Genomic DNA, 24,299 nt, shown 5'->3' on the forward strand with positions numbered 1-24,299 from the left:
TTTTGATGTTAGCCTGTGATTCCACAGCTCCTATACACCCCTGGTCTTTATGTATCACCCTTTGTGCCTCCAAGTAGGTACTATCTCTTGCTCTAACAAGGCTGAAGCGTCCTATTGGCCTGTTTTGGTCTTCTACCTTTTAAATCTGTCCTCCTCCAGCAGTCAGAGACTCCTCTGAGGCTGGAGAGAGCGCTCAGTAATTAAGAGCGCCCAAGGCTTCCAGAGGACCTGAGTTTGGAACCCAGCACCCTGGTCAGGAGGCTCACAAATACCTGTGACTCCTGTGGGAAGGGATCTGACACCCTCTTCTGGTCCCCGAAGGGACCTCCACACATGTGGCACACATTCACACAGCCACGCGCATGAACAAAAACAAGGTTTGAAATGTCTTTAAAGAGAGTGTTGTAGAAAGTCCTTTCATATAAACATCATGCCCTTATATTTTTAAGAGAGTCAAAGTTCTTTTTAAAATCCAGGTCAGGAACTGCAATAATTAATTGTTAAACAGAAACTTAGTCTTTCGATATACTCTTGTAATAATAAATATTTGTGTGTGTGTGTGTGTGTGTGTGTGTGTGTGTGTGTGTGTGCACAGGCGGGTGTTGGTGTGAGCACATGTGTGTGTACCACGTGTATGGGTACCTGAAGAGGCCAGCAGAGGGCATCAGGTTCCCCAAAGCTAAGTTAGAGGAGTCATGAGCCAGACAACATGGGGGCTGGGGTCCAAACTTGGGACCTTAGGAAGAGCAGCAAGTGTTTCTTCCTATATCTTAAAATGAGTTATATATATATATTATATATATAATCTCTGAAATTCCAAGCACATGAGGTCATGCCCCTTTGGGTCTGCACAGTCTCTCACGGGAGATTTCATTCCTCAGACATAGAACACTAGCACAGCTGAACTGTGTTAAGCACTAAAGTATAAAATCATATTTGGCCACACTCATTTAATGTAGGGTTTCTTAAACTTTTTTCCACTCACAACCGGGAAAGTTTTATGTAGTGCCGAATATAAAGGAATAAAAGAGTCAAGATGTGGAACGAGGGAGTCCTGAGAGGTCCGGACCCTCTCTCGGGTTAAGACAAGACCACGTGGCAACATTTAGATTGATAGAAATGGGTTAATATTTAAGACAGAGCTAGCCAGTAAGAAACCAGCCAACAGGTTCATAATTTAAAATAAAAATAGATAGATAGATAGATATGCATACAAATCCAATTTACTGGTGTAAGTCATAAAGAAATTTGTTCTAAAGTAATTGATGGACGTGCAATTTTACTAATTTTAAAGGCTGAAGAAAATGTGGACACTAATAACATAAATGATCAAACCCTGGCTGAATATTTGATGCTGCAGGATGCACAGAATCTTTAACGTTTTCAGAGTTGATCGATAATTAGATTTTATAGCCGTCTATACTGAGAATGCTGCCTCACGGAAATAAATACATTTAAGGCCATTTCAGAAACTGCTGGAAATTCTGTTCCAGTGACTAGCCAAACTTCGTCTAATGAATTTTTAAAAGAGACACAAGTCAGCGAGTGAAACATCAGTGTTTTTTAAGGTCAGACATTCAGAGACGCTGCAGTCCCGAAATCAGGTAACTTTGATACTCAGGTACCGAGGATCGATGGTAGGGAAACAGGCGTTGACGACTTACTGCCTTTCTGTAAGAACAGAAAAGTTATCATGTACACTAAAAACAGGGCAACTTACAATGCAAGAAGTAATGTCTCCCACAGCATTTGCTGGGCTGCAAGCTCAGCACAGAGTGCACGGATCGTGTGTTCACTAAGTGGGACAGGGAGTCATGACAAGTGCTGCTAGATACGTCTGGGCTCAGCAGGCACGTGCTTCTGAGTTACCTGTTTCTATTCAAGTTGTTCACTTGAAACCTCTATCTTGCCTGTAGCTCCTGAGACCACGGAGGCTGGTGCAAAAGTTGGCAAGCTATGTGTGGCAAGTCTCACCAGTAAGCCAAGGGATAATCTGACTTGGGGGGAAATGACTTGGTGTTTTGCCTGTAGCAGAGTTTTGGACAATCAGTTTTGTTTTCACACATATGAGAGACAACATCCACGTATGCACACGGCATCTATCACCATTTGTCGTATCACTCTGAAGTATACCAGGTCACATGCATGAGACGTGAGATGGTGTGAGTACCCTCAGAGCAAATTTACGGGGAGCGGTGTGCTTACACAATAGAAAACAATTTGGCCTTGAAAAAGAAGGAAATCCTGACATATGCAATAATACTCATAAACTTAGTTGCCATTCAGTGGAAGAAGTCAGGCAGAGAAGACAGGAAAAACAAATGCTTCTGACTTATTTCTGGAATCTGATCCAATTGAACTCACAGAAGTGCCCAGTAGAATGTCTTTGCAGAGGCTGAGGGGTGCCAGAATAGAGGCACTGGGAAAGGGGAAATTAGCAATAAATATTTAAGATGATGGACGAGTCAATTAGCTTAACTCAGTCATTCCGTATGAGGTATTTCTATTCTATAAGCTCACCCCATAAGTATGGAGTCACAGTTTTTCAAGTCGAAAACAGTGATGCATGTTTGTAGATGCAAGACCCAGATCTAAGTCTAAAATGTACTGCCTGAGACTTTCAGGTAAATTGATGGTCTGCTTTATTAAAGCCACTTCTCCTTTATATAAAAAAAAACCCTGCAAAACAGAAAAATCGAACCTAGGTCTATCAGTCACACAGGTGCAAAAGGCCTGTGTTATAAAGGTGGTTATAAAGTTCAGCCCTTGCCAGCCTTTGTCGTGTGTGATCAGTGCTCTAAAACACCCACTGTGGAGACATCCTGTGTCATTTAGTTCAGCATTTCCTCGAGAGCTGGAGTTCTGTTTCAGTGATGAGTTCTTCAAGGCTCAAACTCCTCATGAATCCAGGTACACATCTGTGATGGTTTCACCTTCCAGACAAGACAGCTGTGAAGTGATTAGTTTGAGTTCTCTCAAGCAGTCTGTCCTGCAGATGAATCCAGAAAGGACACACAGAATGTAGCAACCAACCTGGTTCAGTGCTCACTAACTGTTAAAAAGCGAAAAGGTAGAACAGACATCAAAGGACAATGACCAAAGCCAAGGCTTCAGTAAACAGTAGAGTCAGCCACCATGGTAGGTGAATGCAAATGGCATCCAACATTCAAGGCGTTATTCCAAAAGCTTAAATACCAATAGCTTTAAATAGTCTAGGATTCATTTTTTTTTTTTTAAGTATGAAACTGTGGCATCATCTGGAGCCACATCTCAGACTCTATTCCTTTTCATAACCAGCAATAAATCCTTGAGCAACTTACAAGGTGTCTGAATCCCTCTCTTCAGCAATGCAATGGGATGGGCAACAAACCTCAAAGGCTGGCTAGGCATGGGATCTGGTACAAGGCCTGGAATGGCCTGAAGACATTCACACCCTTCAACCTACTGAAATCGCTTCTCCAGCTCCGTGTTTGCTCTCATGAATTGTTGCAATGTCTGTATTTACTCTCTATTACTTTCCCTATAACAAATACTCTTAAAGACTTCGTGTGTCCAAAGAAATGGTGTCTACAGCACAGACGGTTTTCATTGTGGAGGGAAAAGGGTTTGGATTTTTTTTTTTTTTTTTTTTAAGCCTCAACTGGGACGTCAGACAGGAACTGCCGCCAACACTTTTCATCATGGCAGGAGGATCAAATGGGTGACCCTATGGGTGACCAGAAAGGATCTGCAGAGAGGTCCTGGCTAGCTCTCAATTCCGAGTTCTCATTAGTAGTCATGAGGAACAGACAAGCTGCCCATGTTCTGGAACCTTCTCGTTTGTGCAGGAGAAGGTCTCAGAAAAAGAGTCGCTTGAGTCTTCCAGTCACACCAGTCACGGTGGGCTGCTCGGTGGGATTCTAATGCTGATCAGAGTCTGGCATGTGCAGACTACCATCTGCTACACGGTTCGTCTGGGCATTTTTAACAGTAGGGTTTTAGTAATCACACTGGGGTGCTTTCAGGTAGGACAAATAGTAAGCCAAAATTACCACTGTAAGTTAAGGAGCCCGTTCTATGAAAGTAAGGATTAGCAAGCAGCCTGCACTGTGTGTGTGTCTTCCTAAGGGAGCATTTTATGGAAAATCTCAGCATCAACCTCCATCAACCAAAAGTGTCTCTAACAGTTGCTCCCCTTCCCCGATTTCTAAGCTGACAAATGCTCCTCTCTCTTCAGTCCTCTTCAGCTTGCCTGCCAATGCAACCGCAAAGCCAACCGTGCCTAGAAGAACCCAGATGGCCACCGGAAAACTCGACGATGTTGAAGGGCATTGGGTACAATTTTGATTTCCAAGACTGTCCGGAATGTTTTCAAAAGATGTAATTGTAAATTGTGACCTGAACTGCTGCTTGGCATACTTCTTAGTCCGCCCTGGGGGACGCTTTAGTTTCTCTTAATCCATTTGCCCGCCCCTATCCCATTTATTTATCCAATTGCTTCAGAAACACACACACACACACACACACACACACACACACACACACACCAAAGAACATAGGCCATAGATAGCATTCACACATGTATCGTATTTATTTTGCCCTTCTTCAATACTCCTTTTATTAAAAGAATTTTTTAAAGGGTAGGCTTTATGTACTAGTATTTAAACTTAATCACAGGTGGTTGTGTATTTGTTAACTGGAAAAATCAAGGTTGCACACGAGAGATGGTCTTCTGTGTGTTACTGCACACACAATGCACAGTAAAGGCAAGGAAGTCAGAGAGATGCTTGTTGCAGCTGTCTGTTGTAATTTCCCATAGACTAGAAGCTCTTTTTTAGGTGGTGATTGGCTCTACTGTCTTCCTATTATGGCATTGCCAACACTTAAAAAAAAATAGCATCCAGCAAATGACGAGGGTCAGGAAGTATTTGCAAGGTGAATCCTCTCCCTCATACTTGCTGTTTACTAGGCATGGATTCAGGTTTTGAAGGGGATGACACTTCACCACTGGAAATTTCCACAGTACGCAGAGACCCAAGGGAACACAGAGAAGCAGTTCTGGATTCTCCTAATCGGGCCTTAACTAAAAACATGCGGAGAAGGGAAAAGGTGGCTCAACGGTAATGGCACTTGCCACCAAGTGTGACCACCTGAGTTCGATCCCAGCACCGACAAGGTGTGAGGAAAGGACTCCTGAAAGCTGTCCTCTGACCACCTCTCGTACGCGCCGTTGCAACTTCCCCGTGAATAAATCAATAAATGTAGTAAATATTTTTTAAAAAATGAAAGATGGGAATAATAGCAGAAGGGGATGGGTTAAGCTGGTTATAGACCAGGAAGTAGCAGTCAGCCAACAAAATAAAATAAGGGGGAGATTATTCTAGATAAAAAGAATAGGGTGCTTAGCTGGGCAGCAGTGCTGTATGCATTTAATACCAGCACGTGGGAGACAGAGGCAGGTGGAACTCTGAGTTCAAGGCCAGCCTGGTCTACGGAGTGAGTTCCAGTACAGTCAGGCCTACACAGGGAAACCCTGTCTCGAAAAACAATAACAAACCAGAAGAAGAAAGGGTACTTATGGGGCTTTGAGGCTTGAGAATACAATGGGGAGTGTTAGTAAAAAGCATTGCCGGTGTTCCTGCCCTGTGAAGGTGTGAGGCAAAGGCTACAAAGGTGACCAAAAAGTTAGGATTTCAGCCAGCTAAGGAAACCATTGAGCATCATCGCACTAGAGAATGTTGGACTCGGGTGTGAGTGGACGTAAGATGAGGATGTGGGAACAGACCGCCCTGTTTGGCAGGGACTGTAAAAGAAACACAGTGCGTGAATGAGAGACTAGCCTGGACAACAGTGGTTAGAGCCAATGTTGGGGGGGGGGCTGAGTTAATAGGATTAGCTAATTTAAGGAGATGTGGACACCATGCTGCCATCCAAGGCTTCTGCATGCAGTGACAAGTGTACTCAGGTGACGTTTATGGTGGCAGAAGATGGGAAGATCAGGAACAGCGTCTGGGAAAATGAGTTTGTCTTGGGGATGATGTGGAGTACACCAGCTTTAATATTTGCATGGCGATGGATACCACGCCACTGGAAGGTGGCTTCAGAGCTCCAAAGAGAGGTTGGTGCTGGGGACTGAGTCGGGAATGGTTTTCTTTAGGAGTGATGAATGATTAGAGCTGGCAAGGTATGCCAGAGGAAAGGGACAGAAGACTAAGGGCTGGATCATTTGCAGATGGGGGAGGGGAGGGATAGAGTGCTGGTGGTGGGAATGGAGGGGGAGGATGTAGTCATAGAAACCCAGAGAGGGATGCCTCACAGAGGAGAGGATTCAGCAGCATCTGATGATGGGGAAGCCTAGTGACTTGGAATGCTGCCGGCGCTGGAGATCCATCAGTGACTCTGGAAAGCATGGCCGGCTGGTACCCGTGGACTGGCAGGGCATCAAGAAGCAACCACCAGATGGAAGTGGAAGCCAGACAGGAGCTTGTTAGCTGCTCTGAAGCCATTAGCTATGAGATGAAAGCAAGAGTGAGTAGTCAGTGTCCAGGACCATCTTTATATTCCAAGAGGAAACCTTTGCCAGAAAAGTCTTCATTGGAGCTGGAAACATTGACGGTTCCAGAGAGAATGCTAAACAGAGTGGGTGGCTTGCTCTTCTTGAGCCTCAGGAAACTCACAACCTCCACCCTTTCAGCAGCACAGCAGGATGGCTTGTGTTTTCATAAAGTCCAAGCTATAAAGTAACCAACTGTATGAAGACTGATCCAGAGGTCACATGATGTACTGTCAAAACAACCAACCGGACACAGGGCATGTGACACTCACCTTTTACCCTAGCACTTGGGACGCAGAGGCAGGTGGATGTCTATGAGCCTGAGGCCAGCCTGGTCTATACAGCAAGTTCTAGGCTAGACAAGGCGATATAGTAGACTCTTTCTCAAAACAAACAAACAAACAAACCCACCAACAACAAAATCCACAGACAAAAACAAGCAAAAAACAGACCTGCTTAGAAAGAATAAAAGATCTAAGCTGTAAACTAAAGTGGGACACTATTTTCCAGATGTCTGAGGCCAAGGCCATATTCCCTTTTTTGTTTATTTCTGTTTGGTTGCTGCTGCTGCTGCTGTTGTTTCTAGGAGATTTCATGGTTTCTAAGATACGGAAGTCTCCTAAAAGGTTATTTGACAATCAGGTATAGACTATGTTGTACATGGTCTTATGAACACATATGCTATGGTGATGAGCATATCCAGGGATAGAAAAAAAACAAATCCCTGTATCTAGTAAAGGAAAGTCTGCTGGGGGGGGGGGTTGGGAGAACACAGAGGGAGGCAGGGTCAGGATTTGTGTCCCAACAAAACAGACTTAATACTGAGGTGCAGATGCTAAAGGGAAGTTGCCAAATCAAGCCCAGGCCTTGGGGAACAAGATAGAAACCCAGCTGTCAGGCTTGTTATGAAGTCCTTCACTCCCAAGTGGGTGGTGTGTTTTGTCTGCCAAGCACACTTCTAGTGTCAGACATAAGCAAATACTCTGGGCTAAAGGAAACAGGAAATGTGAGAATTCAGTAAAACTTTAAGAGCAATGTAGGGAATGCAGTGAGCAATAGCAGGATTGTGATTTCTAAACCAGGTGTTGACCTGTCATCGAGGGGCCGTTGAATAAAGATGCACACACAGGAAGGCAGTAGAGATATACTTTAAGGAGGCATGATTTGAGAAACGGAGGAAGAGGGGGTAGCTCTGAGGTCCTGTGACTGTGGAGGGCTTGGTATGTTCTACAAACCGGAGGCTTGGAGAACTGGAACTGGGTAAGATGAGAAGGCTAGGTAAGTTTGACCTCATGAGACAGCACAGGCATGCTGAAGCCTTGCGTCTCTGAGATCTCCAGACCGAGGTGAGGCAGGGGCTCCTGAGAAGCCCTACAAGGGCTGGAGAGTGGGAAGCAAGAGAGCGCTGTCAGCTAACCTCAGCCAAAAACACTGGAGAACCTGTTCTCAGCCTCCCCTTCCCCCTCAGCACTGGCCTGAGGGACTGGCGGCCTCTGTGCACAGAGCATTGGCCCCTCACCTTTGTATGACGCGAGGGTTACTTAAATCAATAACCATGCTGTAAAGGTCTTTGAAGCTAAAGAAAGAAGTACAGTAGAGAGATGAGGGGCCCTGGCAATAGCACGCTTGGACGTCTGCCTGGCTATGGTTAGCAACTCCCCCGTGTGAGCAGTAACGTGAGCAGAACTCCCCTTTTGTAGCCTCATAGCCAGTGAGTGGATTTTATGCCACTTATGACCCACATTGGTGAGCTGCGTTTCTTGAAGCAGAAGTCCCAACATAATTTAGCCTTTGCTTACAAACACAATTAAACTAGGAAGAAAAACAAAAAACTGAATTTCAGAAACCTTCCTTTGATGTTCTAGTTCCATGCCAGCCAATCCTGTCCATTATCATCTCGTAAACCGGTTGCCGGGCAAGGTCTGCCGCTGTAAGATGCTGGAGAAAGAGCAAAGGGGATTTGTGGAAATGGAGACATGTGGAGACCGACTCCTACTTGTATAAAGTTGCTGGCTTCTTTATCGTTAATTATTTTTAATTGCCAAGTGATTTGTTCTAACAGGACACATCTCCAGTTCTCCATATCCCTCAGGGGCAAACAAGAAGGAGGAAGTGGTCAGTACTGTTCTGTTCTTTTTATTTTTTTTTTTTTTTTTTCTAGAGGGAAGCCCTGCTTGGATTTAAACAGATGAAGAACTATCTAGGAATTGAGACCTGTTCCATATTCATGAGCCACGTGGAGGCTTCCCCAGCTCCAAATTCAGATGTACAACCAGTGCTTAGCGAAGCTAGTTTATCAAGCAGGGCACTGTGGATTCTAAATAGACACAAAAGAAACGCTTTGTGATTTGTGCAGTTCTCACTGACACTCATTGAATTTATTGTGGTAATTTTCTTTATATAGAAGAGAACCAGATTAGGACCTGACCACAGATCAATCCAATCAGCACATTTATAAATGCCAAGTGCTGAGTGTGGGCCACATGTGATGGGACACAGAATTCGTAATTATTTTGCTTTGTTGCGTTTGGTACAAGGGCGACAACGGGTAACGAGGTTCTTTTCACTTCTGCGGGGGCTTGAGATAGCTGTCAGATGGGCAGAGATGGATCCATGGTCGCCTGACCCAAATGAGCTGATTCAAGCAGTTTCTCAGGTGTGGTGAGCACCAGATGTCAGCATTAGCTGTGTGGGGCCGGGGGAGGGGTGGAGGAGGGAAGAGACTTTTTCTGTCACTCACCAGGGGCTTGAGTTTTACAAGATCGGTCAAAACTGTAGCCAGAGTCGGAAAGTAAAGGGAGGGGGTGACAGGGGCAGTTGACCCAGAGTATTTTCTTGAGAGATCAGCCTTGAAAATTAGGGAGATCAGAGATTGTGACACCAGGTGCAATCACACAGAGGCAAGAGGTGTGTTTCTTTGAAGGAAAGAAATAATAACTCCCAAGTGTTGGTTGTAAAATGAGAGATACATTTGGTATACATACATGCAAACTTTTGATTTTGATATTAAAGACAGAATTTCTCTAAGTAGTCTAGATGGCCCCAAACTCATGTACTTCCCGCCTTAGCCTCCTGGCTCTGGGATCGTAAGTATACAATGCCACACCCAGTTCACTTGTTTTGAGCTGGGTTCTCTGGCTGCTCCACAAACTAATTATGTAGACCCAGCTAGCCTCAAACTCACAGAGATCTGCCTACCTCTACTTTCCAAGTGCTGGGATTAAAAGCACATGTTACCACATCTGGTACTCAGGATTCTTTTTAAACTTGAAATGCAACAAAAGTCACACAGAAAAATGTATGCATTATTCATATAGAGTGCAAAGACTCCTTACGGCATGAGCCAATTATTCAAGCTGCCCTCATACCAAGAAACAATATTTCCAACCAGGCTATTTCTATAGACTCTAGGCCATTACACTTGTCTAGGAAAACCACTGTTCTAGTCACCAAGAATACCCCTTAAGCTAACCTGCTTCGGACGTGTACGTGAACGGTATCCGTGTTAGTTAGGTTTTCAACTGACTAATAGAGAGCAACTTGAAGGGAAGAATCAGTGTATTTTGGCTCAAGGTTTCAGCCCATGTTCTCGGGCAGAACATCCTGGTGGTGGGAGTGGCTGGTGGCCAGGCTGGTGCTACCCACCCTGGCAGCTAGGAAGCAGAGGGGCTATGGGTCAGGAATAACTTTTAAAGACACACTCCAAATGGCCTTGCTCCTCCTATTAGGCCCTACTTCCTAAACTTTCTGCCACGTTCCATAATAAAACCAATCGCTGGGAGCCGTGTGTTTGGCACATGAAACTGTGGTTTCAGAATCAACCCATCATTCATTTCTGACACAGGGTTTTCATACTGTAGCCACCCCCCAAGACTTACAGTCATTTCATAGTGAAAAATCTCCCAAGTCTTATCTCCAAAGGTCCTCGTATCTTCACATTCCTAACGTTCAAAAGTGAGGTTTCTGCTGCATCTGCCTCTTCAACATCACAGCATCGAGGGGCTGCTCACACGGATTCCAACCTGTCACACATTGCCTGACCTCTCAGGCTTCCTTAAACGCCAGCATCACAGAGCCACCTTGAGTGGTAGGACAGGGCTCTTTAGAACACACCTGCCATGGCCTCTGGATGTTCTGTCCCACCGGCCAGCTCCCAAATAACCACACAGAGAATTTTTGCTAACTGTAAATGCTCCGTCAATGGCTTAGGCTTGCTACTGACTAGCTCTTACAACTTATATTAACCCGTTTACCAATCCACATGTTGCCACTGGTGGCAACATGACTCCCGTGGCGTTTACCTGTGTTCTTGCATGTCTTTCACCCTCTCTGTCTGTCTGGCAACTCCAACTTCCCTCTTCTCTGCATCCTCTGTGTCCCCTCCAGACCTCCTGCCTAGCTAGTGGCCCTTCAGCTCTTTATTAAACCAGTGAGAGCGACACTTCACAGTGTGCAGATAGACTGTTCCACAGCATGACTGGGCACAGCAATATGGTGAGATAAATTCCATGGAACAGCTTCTTAGGTGGCCTGTGAGAGAAAAGTATACTCGTGACACTTTTTACTCAAAGGTAAGTTTCCCAACTGAGTTTACACTTTCAAACCCTTAAGTCTGGCCAACTTCTGAGATGACCTCAGGCATCTTCCCTGAGGCAAATGATCTGCAATCTCTTCGTAAACCTCAGCCCTAACTTCACAATAGCTTTTCTGATGGAATTAAAAGTCTTCCAAGCATACCTACCCTGCCTTTTGCTCCTATTCCTTAACCATAAACCTGGTTAAAAGTGGCCAGCATCAACTAGTGGCTGGCCTGGTTAAAACCTGGTTAAATCTAGTTAAAAGTGTCTAGCCACAGACTGAAAGGGAGACCACCTTATGTTTCCTCTACCAGATTGATTAGTCTCTACCAGATTGTTTCAGCCTCCTACAGTGCCCTAGGACATGGACAAATATAGACAAATGTAAAACATTAATGGTTTCCAGTCTTCCCCATAAAGCAGCCCCCCACTTTGCACCTCAAACCTTATGAGCAACAATTTTTACTCAATTTTTGTTTGTTTGTTTTTAATTTTTACTGATGAATTCCTGTCAGTGTTCAGGATTTGAGTTCCCGCCAGAGTTTGTCACTAAACTCTGCTGACAGAGGTCTAGAGATTCTCTGGCCTAAAACACTGTACTCTTCCAAATTTGACCTTACAAGCCAGGTGTGCAGGCTTAAGAAACAAAACACTTGGCCAGGTTTAAACAGATACCAACAATCCAAATCTCTGTATTAATCGGCTTTCCGTAGGTGTGGCCAAAACATCCAAAAGAACAACTTAAAGGGAAGAACTTTTTATTTCAGAGGATTTTCATCCATGGTCACATGACCCCCATGCATTAAAGAAGAACATGGTGGTGATAATAGCACTGTTTGGTAGAGGGGGTTCTTCGCTCCGTGGCAGCAGAGAGGCCAGTGCAAGGCCCTAGGAGCTAGATGAAACCTTCAAAGTCAACCCCCTTCCCAGTGACCTACTTTCTTCAGTTTCACTCCACCCCCTCAAGTTTCCATCACCTCCCAAACAGTGCCACCATCTGGGGGGGGGTGTCAGGCACTGAGTACAGGACCCATGCAGGACAATTAATATTAAGCTGTGACGGTATTGTTTTGAGTCATGTCGTACTTCCTGCTTGCTACCTTTCATTTAGCACTCACTGTCCTTGCAATGTTCATCAGATTGTTACATGCTATTCTCTAGCTGCTGTGAGCCTTCCATAGTACAAATACTGTAATTTTGTACGGACACTATGGGCATTTTTGGCAGCTTTTAGCCTTTCTTTATTGTGAATAAACAATATAGTTCATTCCTTTGGTGGCCATACTTAGGCATCTGTGTTGGAAATACAGAGTATATTTCTAGGTCATAAAGAATGTGTGTCCACCTTGGTCATATTTCCAAAGTATATTATGCCTGCTCTTGTCTGACTCTGATTTCTTTTTTGTTGACTATGAGGAGTACAAAAAAAGAAAATTATATTTGATTTTGACTAAAGTGGGTCCGTTCTTTCCTCCTGTCTTAAAGTGTCTACATTTTGAGTAGCAGTGAGTCTTTCTTCAAAGTCCTAGGGAAAGTTGCAAGATAAAAGAAAGGAGAAACTGGAGTGTAGGCATGAGCAACAGAATAATTAACTGAAGTTGTTATGCAAGACCGAGCCTCTGGTCTCTAACTCTTGTTCCCTGTCCAAGTAGAAACTTTTCATTTAACTCCCATGCCCCGGTAAGATTTTAACTCAATTCTTTCTTTCCCCAAAGGTCTCACTCTCCAGCTTGCTGTAGAAGATGGACCATCAACCTACGTGTTGATGGAGGAAGATCCAAATTTTAACATTTTTGTTCTTTTTTCTCACAGAAATAATAGTATTAGTGATTGAACTGTCCTGTATTTTGGATGGTGGCATATTGCTTAATTAACCTCTGAGGGATGTCTGTAACCTAACCTGTATGTGTGTTACATCACACCTGTAAGCAAAGGATTTTAATCAACAACTTTCCTGTGTAGGTGCTGGGCATCTAGACAGATAACAAAATGAGAGGCCTTTCTTTGTGTGTTCATGAAACCTCATTGTTCTGGATTTCAAATCACAAACCTTAACTTTCTGAAGGCGGTCTTTCCAACCATTTTGGGAAAAGTTGGGTTCATCAGATACGAAGACAAGCTCTGTGAACATTTGCGGGAGGAAACCTGTGGCGGTAAGCAGGTGGCTGAGAGCTGTGGCTTCTCTCTGACTACACAGTTCACCTATCAGCTAGCTTGTAAAAAACAAACAAAAAACCAACCTCTTTCTTGTGGGTAGGGAAATCCAACTCTGGGCCCTTCAGCTGCTCTTCCGGAGTCGTCTGTAACATAGGGAATTCCCTGGGGTGAGGGGGCTGCTGGATAGGACAGCACGTGTGCTGGATTCGGTCAGTGAAACCCCCGATAGAGCGGCGTCCTCACTGAGTGTTTGTCTCACTGAAGTATCTGTAGTTGTGGCTCCTGCACACCCCAGTTGTTTAATGCAGCGTTATATATAAAACACAGCAAGTGCTGTCCAACTAACTGTAAAAGAGAACCACAGAGAACCACAAAGCAAGACCCTAACTTCTGAGTCATCGAAGTCACTGGGAGTCTGTGTGAGCTTGGGGCAAATACAGGAAGCAATATATTCTGGTGGATAAGTTTTATCTGTCTTGGCCCTACTCTTGGTTCTAACTGTGCCTAGATAACATCCTTGTCTTCAAAAAAAAAAAAAAAAAAAAAAAAAAAAAAAAAAGAAAAGAAAAGAAAAGAAAAGAAATCACTAGAATGCTCAGACACTACGAACAAGAATATAAACTAGGAGAGCTGTTACAGACAACATTGGGAAGGTGCCTCCAAAAACTATCAACGGACTTTTTATCCGATCCAGAAAGCACACTGTGAGTCTGTTTCCCAAGGGTTAAGATGAGCAAGTCAAAGAGATGCCTGCACTTCAGTACTTGGCCAAGCAATAGCTGGTACCTGTAGCCAGTGTAGATCTCCTGCGGATTATTGGTTAAGGAAACTGGATTGTGTAGAGACGCAGTAGAACACAATAGCTGGAAATGCTGCCATTTCAGAGACATGGATAGGACAGCAGTTCATTACGTTTGAGGAGAAATAAGTGAGCCCCCCAAAGATAAAAGCTTTGATCCCAGGTGTAAAATATTGTGTAGTAAAATAGACTGGTAGAGTAAGGGACAGAGAAATGGAGAAAACAGACACACAGTGTGCACAGAGGTGTTTCTGGGTAGAAGGAACAACTTCCAATGTTATATAATATATTAGGACAACTGTGACTGGAAATGAAATAGCTCATGTTAGTGGAAAGGATTTTTGAATGTCTGAGATGACAAATGTGCACACTTATGACACATTGTATTGTAATATCACCCCGGACCCATGTGCAATTATGACGTGTCAATTAAGAGTGAAAATATACTTTAGGAATATGATGTCTGTGCTTGGCGTGGTGGTACATGTGTGCAATTCCAGCACTTGGGAGGTGGAGGCAAGAGGAGTTGATAGACTTCCATGGAGTGAGTTTGAGGCCAGCCTGCATGATGCAAAAAAAAAAAAAAAAAAAAAAAAGTCTGAAGAAACACAAACTCTGGGCTGGAGAGGTGGCTCAGCCTGATGCCACTAGGCCTGATGATCTGAGCTCAAGGCTCAGAACCCAGATGATGGAAGCAAAGAGCTGACTCCAAAACTGTCCTCCGACTTCCACGAGTGCACAATGGAGCTAAAGCAAATGCATGTACATGCAAACAAGTAAATAGTAAGCTTGCATACTCACACACAGACACACACACACAGACATGCACACACACAGAGACACGCACACACAGACACACACCCACGAGCGCGCGCGCGCGCACACACACACACACACACACACACACACACACAGTACCTGTGCACGCACGTAAATGTATCTCTGATCACATTTTTTCCTGTCTTAAACAATGAACGTGTCTCATCCCTCTCTAGATAAGCATTTCCTATGCAGCTGCTGTCTTGAAATGGAGGCGGTTTCAGTTAGAAAGCAGCAATCTGGATTTGTTGTGTAATGACCTCGTGACAAACTTGAACAGATGTTTTTGTGAACAAATTCTTATCAGTGTTTCGAATGAACATCTTGCTCTTTCCCATAAGTTTCAAGGGCCCCAGGGAAAGGAGTTTATATTTAGGATTGGCTGCCAAGTCTATTTACATGGGGGTTTCTTGCTGATTAAACACATATACCCACACACACAAACTCACAACCCCTATATTGAAATCAGAGACTGAAACACACCACTGAAGACCAGAAGATGTGGGCTTGATTAAGAAAGGAACCAAACATGCAATCCTCCACTGTGGCACCCTTGTCTGAGCACTTCAGGTTCAATGACGGAAATGCAATGCAGACAGACAGACGGACGCTAAGGAAACAGGGACCTAACTGATCTCGGCAGACATGTCTCCCATCCTAGCATTTCCAGTCTTACAGCTCCACTGACTTCCACACAGAAACACGATCTCGATCTTGCTGCAAGGCTGTTGATGAGGTGAAGATGTGTCACTTAAATACCACCGTGGAAAAGCCCTCTGTTAAGAGAAAAGGGAAGTGTTGTAGATATGCAGTAGTCTTTTTATATCCGAAAAGGTAACTGGACAGCTGTGAGAGAAATAGACATAGAACACCTTTGGTGGTGTTAAGTAAGCACAAATAATTGTGTTTTTCTCATATAGGTGTTGTTAGTTTTGAAAGCAGGGGCTAGCTGGGAACATTAGCTGATAAGATCTTATCCTAGGTACTTTTCAATGGCTGTGACGAAACACCATGACCAAGCCAACTTATGGAAGATAGAGTTTATTGGGGGCTTGCTTTTAGTTTCAGAGGATGAGTCTATGGACATTATGGCAGAGAGAATGCCAGGAAGCAGATCTGGTGCTGGAGCAGTAGCTGAGAGCTTGCATAATAACAGGGCAGAGAGAGCATGATACGGTGTGGGCTTTTAAAACCTCATTCCACCTCCCACAACCAGGCCATACCTCCGAATCCCTTCCGAACATCTCCACCACTGGAAAGCAAGCTTTCAGCTATACAAACCTGCGGGGGCCATTCTTAGTCAAACCACCAAGGATCTCAAATTGAAATGAAGAGCATTGATGTTTTCTACCCACACGTCTATTTAATCTTTCTGGGCCCACAGTGAAGATACAAGGTGGCTCGAAACATAGAAGGATGGGAGTTGTGTGGATGGGCTGAAATTATGACTTTGTCATGAAGTTAGGATCTGTAAGACCCTTGGGATGGCTGAGCCTCCATGCCCTCCAATAAAAAAAAAAAATGGCTTGATGATGCCTCGTTCACAGATTTGTGTGCTTAGTTATTGCTTTATTTTTGCTTATATTTAAGTATGTGTGTGCCTTCATGAATTTATGTGCATCACATGCTTGCAGGATCCCTAGGAGGTCAGGAAAGAATGCCAGGTCACTTGGTGTTATAGATGGTGTGAGCCTTCCTGTGGAGGCTAAGAACTGGACCCAGGTCCTCCACACGAACAGTAAATATTCTGGACCACTGCACCATCCCTTTAGTTCTCATGTGTTAATAACTTAATAGACCCTCTGTAGAGTAGGAAATGTTTTTTGTAAGGCTAATGATGGTTCTTTTAAAGATATTGGCCAGTGGACAGTAACACCTATATCTAAGAATTTGATTGAATACTTTCAAAACTACTAATTTTAAGGAAAGAGAGGTTTTGCTGTCATAATCTGCCATATTGTTCCTTTTCTACCTTGCAGCAATTAAAAAGAACAACCGGATGACACATGGCCCTGGCTTGGATGCTCTTCCACCCACTTCCAAATGGAGAATGATTAATTTTTTTTTCTTTAAAAGGAACACATGCATAGTTGTGGAGAGTTCCCAACATATTTTCTTACGAGAAAGCCATAAAACCCCTCTGTTCTTCATGTCTCTTGGGCCTAGGAAATGTTTGTGGTGGCCCTGGGCCAATGTCCTTGACTCCTTATAAGGAAGAGAGATGAAATGAAAGTCTTGTAGTTTATTTTTCACAAATATCAGAGATGTATATCCATGTCCATCACCTGAATGCCAATGTCATCCAGAGAAGCTGAACACAGGAGCAAAGGCAAACTGGACAAATGCCAACCTTTGGCGTCAGCCTCTCCCAGATTCAGGGCGAATGGGTTGAGGGAAAGAGGGGACAGTGGTAAATGTACTCCCCAGTGAAAAGCACCAATTACCGTGGCATCCTATAAGTCACTAGCTAGGCACTCCCAATGCATAATAGCTTTGTTAAAAAAAAAAAAAAAAAAAAAAAAAAAAAAAAAGGAAGAAAGAAGAAGGAGAAGAAGAAGCCAGATAAACACAAAATAAAAAGGAAAAAGAAAAAAAATCATGATTATTTCTCAAAGGCAGGGAAGAATACATAATTCTCTGAGTAGATTGAAACAATCACAAAGCAAAACAAACAAAATTATTAGAAGCTGGAGATATGGCTCAGTGGCTAAGAGGACCCAGGTTCAATTCCCAGCACCCACATAGTAGCCCATAACTGTCTGTAATTCCAGTTTTAGGGGATCTGACACCCTCACACAGTCATACATGCAGCTAAAACACCAGTGCACAAAACACAAAATAAAACAAAAATTAAGCCAATAATTGCCATTGCCAGAAAAAAATGTTATTTTTTTAAAAAAAAAAATGTCTAAAACTATGGGTGATTCCAAAATATTACCTGAAAAGTTATTTAAAAAAAAAAAAAAAAACAAAAAGAAAAGTACAATGCTAGATAAAAAAAAAAAAAAAAAAAAAAAAACTAATGAAAGATGCGGCCAATTTAAAAATTTAAACCGAAGAGAATAAAGCAAATTTAATAATAAAGATAAATGAAGGTAATGCTGGTAAAAAGTGAGAAAGTAATAATACATTTAAAAGAGAACGCTAACGTGCCAAAGCTCTTGCTACTTATGAGAATAACAACCCCCTAATTAATAACTTGAAGGAAGAAGTAAGGGCAAGGTGTGCTAGCAAGGAGATGAAGACAGTGTGATCGGGAGCATAAAAGACGTGCGTGCGGTCAGTTGTTTATGTATAACTCTACTGGCGCGTACCTTTAAAAGATCAAAGTAAGCATGGAAAATACAAGTCATTGAAAAAATGGATCCCCGAAAAGTGGAAACCCTTGAAGTGCAATTACACAGAACCGAGGAAATTGTCAAATTACACCCTGGTTTACGCTCACAAAGTAGTGCTCACTCGGGCATTTGGGGAAACAGGTACATCCAAAGACACCAGTACCGCTGTGAGCCACTAAGAAAGACCCAGCCCTCCCACACCTTCTAACGATCTCATCATACTGCGGGGAACTTGATGAAGAGAGGATTGGGCCATCTAAACACTAGAATCGGTAATGACTTTTGCATAATTTCTTTTTAGAAAATAAAATTTCCAATCCCATATGGTTTTGGTGGTAGATTCTATCAATCGTTCAGGAGACACTCATAATGGGAAAAAAAATATTTATAGGGAATAATATAAAAGTCAAAAATGTTTCCCAGGGTGTGGACAGATGGCTGTCAGCAAAGTGTTTACAGGTAAGCATGAGGATTTGAGCTCCCTCCCCAGAGTCCGTGTAAAACTCGGGGCATGACAGCACATACATGTGATTCTGGCAGCACCAGGGAGGGAGACACAGAGGATCCCCAGTGTCCCTGGTCAGCCAGATTAGCTGAGTGAGCAAGTTCTCTCTCTACCCAGTAAGAGGCCCCATCTTGAAAAGTAAACTAGAAGAATGGCTTCTGGCTTAGACATGCACATGTACACAGACATGCATGAACATACACAAACACATATGTGCACACATATATTAGTAGTTTTCCCACCGGCCTGGTCTCAGAGCCTCGCCAGCCTCAAATAACACGCAGAGATGCTGTGTTAGATATAATGCTATTGGCCTGTTACCAGTGTTTCTTATTGGGTAGCTCTGTCTTAAATATTAACCCATTTCTATCAATCTAAATGTTTCCACGTGATCTTATCTTACCAGAGAGAGGGTCCGGAGTTTTACTCTCTTGGTCCTACATTTTGAATCTCCTCCTATCTCTTCCAGAATCTTCCTTGTCTCCTAGTCCTGCCTATCTTGCTTTGCTATTGGCCAACGGGGCCTTATTCATTAACCAATATGAGAAACATATTTACAGAATGACATCTCCCATCACATATCTATCGAAATGAAGTCTTGTCCTAGCTTGGCGAGTAGCAGATATTCAAACAGTAAACAAGACACGTATCAAAGATCCATCTCACTCATGAGTTTGAGCTTATCTCCCAAAACACATCTTCAGTCATTTAAATTTAGCAATGCATATATTATATGTCATAATAATATATGCATATAACATACATATATTAAACATTGTTATTAAATTGGGTTGTTTTAGTTTGCCTGTCTTTCTCTGTCCTGCCAGCCAGCTCTCAAATTATATCACGGACTTATTATCTATGAAAGCTCAGCCAATAGCTTAGGCTTATTTCTAACTAGCTCTTACAACTTAAATGAACCCATTTCTATTAGTTTATGTGCTGCCATGTGCCTGTGGCTTTCTTACCTCATCTCCTACATGACCTGCTTCCTGTGTGTCTGCCCGGCATCACCCTCTTCTTCCCAGCGTCCTCTGTGCCTGGAAACCCTGCCTAGCTATTGGTCATTCAGCTTTTTATTAAATGATTCCTTTTCAGATGAAGGTAAAGTGAGGCCGTCTCTTACCGCCATGCTACTAGAGCATTTTATTGGCTACCTTAGCCAAGCGACGTGGGTGGCTGGGAAGATGGCTCTGTGGACAAGGAGCTTACTGTGTGTGTGTAGGACCTGAGCTTGAGTTCCCAGAACCCACACAAGGCCAGGGGTGGCAGTGTGCATCTCTACATCCAGTATTCCTGCTGCATGGTGGGGTGTAGCCAAGGGAGAATCCCTGAAGGTCTGAAGGTCAAGGACCAGACAGCCGGGAGCACACGGACGGCAGAGAACAATGAAGAGACCCTCTTTCAAATCAGGGTGGAAGGTGGGGGCCATCCCTTGAGGTTGTCCTCTGACTTCCACGCACGTGCAGTATAGCATCACACGCGTGAACCTGCACACACGCCATGAACACAAGAAGGAACATTTTAGGTAAGATGAAAACTATTTTGAAAGATGCTGGAATGATGCTGGGGTTCAGCCACAAGCAGTCAGCTTCTCCGTTTCATTGGGACACAGGACACTCTGGCCTCTGCCAGCTCTTTAAGCTCTCTCCCTGGATTGTTTCTTGGCTATTCTGTTTTCTGGGAACTCTTCTGGGAGACAATGGGGAAACAGAGAGGAATGGATTCAGTCCGCTTTCTGGTGCTGAGAAAACCCCTCCCCTGGCGAAAGAAAGAAACAAATTGTTCAACCAGCTCCTGGGCTGAAGGAAATTACTTCAGATTTTGGCAGAAACTGACAAATCCTTATCACACAGGCTCCACATGAGCGGTTGCCTTTTGTTGGGGACTGAGGCCATTTTTTAAGGTGGATCTCCGGATTTGTTTTGTGCATCTCCAGGGTGTGGACTGAGCAAACTTGCCTCATCCTAGCAAAGTAAGAACTATCACCAGGGAAATCTACGAAGTGGATCGAACAAGCAGAGCGATAGTCATCTCTGTAGACGGATGACTTCTCACTCCTTCTATTTGAGCTGAACGCTCTGACAGGTGAAGTCAGCCTTTGGGGTCATTTATAAATACCCTGTGTCCACAGAAGTTAGGGCGACATCAGGAAACTACCAGCGTTAGAAATTCGTTCACGTGTACTTACGAAAAGTGTTGTACAGTACAGTATGTGTCTGGGGCATTAAGAGTAAGTGATTACGGGTGTGTGGCTCTTGCCGGGGACCTGAGTTTGACTCCAAGCTCCCACATCAGGCAGATCACAACACCTGTAACTCCAGCTCTGAGTCATCCCTGGACTCTGACATATTCAGGCACTGTACACACGTTCACATACTCACAGTCAGCAGCACACAAAAGAAAACTAAAATTAAAAAAAGCAAAGAGTGTCTGACATTGGCTTATTTGGACCCATAGTTAATGACGAGTTGATGAAATTGAAATATATAAATTAGATATATGAAAAAAATTCTTTTTATGTGTACATCTAATGACAAATCTGGGGAAGTCTGAAGGAAACCAAATCATATATGCAACAAATAAAATCATGTAACCAGCTGGGGATGGTGGTACACTCCTATAATCTCATTGCCTAGAAGGTCAGGATCAGGAACTTAAGGCAAGAACAATAAATCAGGAAATTAATCCAGTTCACAAGAAGCAGGAACAAGTTAAAGAAGTTAACATTTTTTCTTAAAGCTAATTTTTTGATGCCATCGTGAAAGTTAAAGTAAAAACGAATTTATTAACTTGAATGCTAGTAAATACGAAACACAATTATTTATCTTAAGTCAGCAAAGGCAATGTAGCTCCTCCATTTGCTGGACTCCAGACAGACAACCTGACTCAGACAGGCCCGTGCGAACATATTTGCAGTCCCCTTCTGCATTAGTTCTGGGGTCTTCTGACAATTTGTATTTTCAAAAGAAGATAAGGGCCACTTGGCAAATATTTGCTTAATTGCCCACGGTCTCTTAATGAAACGGGGAAAAAATAAAAAAATCCAGAGAACGCTTGGATAAGACTAAACACCACGGCTAAGAAATAGCGAGCAAAGAAAGTGGCTGGAGCAGAGTGGTCGCAGTTAGGGAGAGAGGGGAGAGAGGAATTTTCATGAACCAATGGTCAGTTTGAAGCGTATTTAAATACACAGAAGGCTGAGTAAGAACAGCGGGAGCATCCATCATTTTGTTTGTTTGTTTTTCTGGCTTCTCCCAGGCTTTCCCTCCTGCCCTGATGAAGTATCCTTCTTGCTGGATTTCTTCCTTCCTTCCTTCCTTCCTTCCTTCCTTCCTTCCTTCCTTCCTTCCTTCCTTCCTTTCTTCCTTTCTTTCTTTTTTCTTTTCTTTCTTTCTTTTTTTTTTCTTCTTTTTTTTTTCCAGTCTCACTCTTTTCACACAATAGCAAGAAGCATTAGGGAGGCCTCCACCCTGCAGCTGCGCGGCTCCTGGTTCTTCTCTGTCCACTTAGAGCGGCCGTGGACACGGAGAGGTCAGCTGCCACGGCAGGACATCTTCTGGCAAGCATCTGGCAAAGCATCTGGGGTTTGCGTGACACCGGACATGGCTTTCCTCACCCAAGGGGAAAGGAGTCAAGGTTTTGTCAACTCACTTTTTGAAAAATGAGCTGACCCTTGTTGAAGGAGCTCTGGTTTGTTCAGAAGACAGAGCAAGGATGGGGTTGCCATCACAGGGGATTAGAGAAACTGACTCGCATGGCTACGGAAGGCCGGAGGGAAAAAGAAGTAATTGCATTTTTCTGTATGTTAACGACTCGAATGCATTCAGCAAAGCATTGGGAGTGGCTGCTTGTTTCACCTGAGGAAGGGACAACGTACATTGATTTTCTTGAAAAAAAGAAAGTACACGGACTCCCTTTTTACTTTTTAGGTGTATCACAGGCAGGGGCGTGGAAATGGAACAATCCAGACACTCCTTGCAGCCTCCACATTGCGAGCTTCCTGACAAAGTTTGCAGAAGCAGAGCTCACCTGGCGCGTGGGTGGGGTGCTAAGTAAATTTTTAAAACGCCTGCGTTTTCATCTTCCGCCAAAGTGTCCCTCCCACCAAATCCCTGACGCCGTCCCCAAGCAAAAAGCAGACGGGTGTGCTGTCTACGCATGCGTGCCTTGTCCCTCACCAGTTATCACTGGAATACTTTCCAAGAGAAGGAAGACACGATAATCAAGGCCCGCTGCAGGGGCTAGCCTAGGATAGTCCTAATTCTTGCCTTGGGAGAAAAAATGGATTCTAGAGGTGAGAGAGAAATAACTCCAATCTAAAAACAAACAACCGGAAGCCTGTTTTTGCGTGGTTGCTACGCAGGATGTAACATCCATTTTTCCAGGGTCACCGATAACTTTTTTCCCCCAGTGCTGGTGATGGGAGCCAAAGTCTTGTGCGTTTGAGGCAAGTTCTAACCATTGAGCTCCCGTCCTAGTCCTCATGACTCCAGTACAAACTTCCAAATTCTACTTCACTCCAATTTCAGAGCAAGGGTAATGATGCCTTATGAACATTTGCTCCTGGGAAACGGAATCTGAGGATTACAACCCGGTGCACAGCATTATTTATCAGTGGAAAGAGCATTCTCAAGCTTGAGGTTCCTTTTTAGATCAACACTGGCCAAGAACAAGCTACTAAGTACCGCATCACGTACTCGGTCGTTTGTGGAAAGGTTCCAGAAATGACAGTCTTCTTCCTGTGTGCTTCCGGGCATGGGCTCCACCCTGACACCCACCCCATTAAAATGGTTTAGTTTATAGGAATACAAAGGAGGAAATGAACAGAAGCTTTTACTTGTCTTCTCCTCAGGGTTCTGGTAGGACCGCTCAGTGGAAACTCCCCCAGGGTGGGAAGGAATTTAGGAGAGTCGGCTGTGTGAGTGAGGTCCATGCAGATGCTGAAGCAGTACAAGGGCTGAGAAACCGTTACATCGTGCGCACCTGCGTGCCTCCATTCACTAAGAGGAATCTGCATTGTTCTTCAGCTCATAGAACTGAAGATCCGGCTTACAATCAACGGTTTCTAACGTCATCTGGTACAGTGCTACATCACACAGACTGCAAAGTAATAATTAGGTTCATACTGGTACGAAGACTCGATGCTAATTAGCTTGATGCATTGCACAGCCAGGAATCTCTGGCGTGGCTTACTGAGCTACCGTTGATGAAATCTGTACTGTTTTGAGGTACAAAGATAAATGGAAGTTGACTAGAAGCGTTAGGGAAGCTTCCTTCTTTCTGAAGGTGCTGTTGTAGGATGGTGTAGAGTGGCTGTAGGCAGCCCTCTCGGCGCAGTTCAAATCCCTACTCCACCTTCTATGACAGCGTAAATGCTCTCTCCTCCCAGTAACGTAAGAATGAGTCCTGCTCATTCCCAACACCTTAGTTCCTTCCTGGACCTGTTTCTTCAGGAGAGCTGTAATTCTCGAAAGATGGGTAGTATGTAGATAAGAATTCCTTACTTTATAACCCTCCCACCCCCTTCCCCAACAGTGGGAATTCATCCCTCACAGTATTCAAAACTCTC

The sequence above is a fragment of the Phodopus roborovskii genome, unplaced genomic scaffold (genome assembly GCF_943737965.1).
Source record: "Phodopus roborovskii unplaced genomic scaffold, PHOROB, whole genome shotgun sequence".
In the NCBI taxonomy this organism is placed as follows: Eukaryota; Metazoa; Chordata; class Mammalia; order Rodentia; family Cricetidae; genus Phodopus; species Phodopus roborovskii.